The sequence below is a fragment of the Arachis hypogaea genome, chromosome 1 (genome assembly GCF_003086295.3).
Source record: "Arachis hypogaea cultivar Tifrunner chromosome 1, arahy.Tifrunner.gnm2.J5K5, whole genome shotgun sequence".
In the NCBI taxonomy this organism is placed as follows: Eukaryota; Viridiplantae; Streptophyta; class Magnoliopsida; order Fabales; family Fabaceae; genus Arachis; species Arachis hypogaea.
The window spans coordinates 66,360,699-66,361,684 of NC_092036.1; the positions used below are offsets into that span (position 1 = coordinate 66,360,699).

Genomic DNA, 986 nt, shown 5'->3' on the forward strand with positions numbered 1-986 from the left:
GCTAAGTCAGAGTGGCTCTGCTTAAAATTCTCTGTCTGTTGCTGAGAAGATGATGGAAAAGGCTTGCCTTTGCTAAACTTGTTTCTTCCACCATTATTGTTGTTGAAACCTTGTTGAGGTCTCTGTTGATCCTTCCATGAGAGATTTGGATGATTTCTCCATGAAGGATTATAGGTGTTTCCATAGGGTTCTCCCATGTAATTCACCTCTTCCATTGAAGGGTTCTCAGGATCATAAGCTTCTTCTTCAGATGAAGCATCCTTAGTACTGCCTGATGCATTTTGCATTCCAGACAGACTTTGAGAAATCAAATTGACTTGCTGAGTCAATATTTTGTTCTGGGCCAGTATGGCATTCAGAGTATCAATCTCAAGAACTCCTTTCTTCTGATTTGTCCCATTGTTCACAGGATTCCTTTCAGAAGTGTACATGAATTGGTTATTTGCAACCATTTCAATTAGTTCTTGAGCTTTTGTAGGCGTCTTCTTCAGATGAAGAGATCCTCCAGCAGAGCTATCCAAAGACATCTTGGACAGTTCAGACAGACCATCATAGAAAATACCTATGATGCTCCATTCAGAAAGCATATCAGAGGGACACTTTCTGATCAATTGTTTGTATCTTTCCCAAGCTTCATAGAGGGATTCACCTTCCTTCTGTCTGAAGGTTTGGACTTCCACTCTAAGCTTACTCAATTTTTGAGGTGGAAAGAACTTTGCCAAGAAGGCATTGACTAGCTTTTCCCAAGAGTTCAGGCTTTCTTTAGGTTCTGAGTCCAACCATATCCTAGCTCTGTCTCTTACAGCAAAAGGGAATAGCATAAGTCTGTAGACCTCAGGGTCAACCCCATTGGTCTTGACAGTGTCACAGATTTGCAAGAACTCAGCTAAAAACTGATGAGGATCTTCCAATGGAAGTCCATGAAACTTGCAATTCTGTTGCAGTAGAGAAACTAATTGAGGCTTAAGCTCAAAGTTGTTTGCTCC

At 41.0% G+C, this 986-nt stretch overlaps 1 non-coding gene across 1 annotated transcript; it reads left to right on the top strand.

Annotated features, from left to right (window-relative positions):
- Positions 1-581: 581 nt before the first annotated feature.
- LOC112716928 (small nucleolar RNA R71) lies at positions 582-689 on the top strand. Its single transcript, XR_003160524.1, has one exon. It is a non-coding gene; the product is annotated as a small nucleolar RNA R71 (small nucleolar RNA).
- The last annotated feature ends 297 nt before the right edge of the window (positions 690-986 follow it).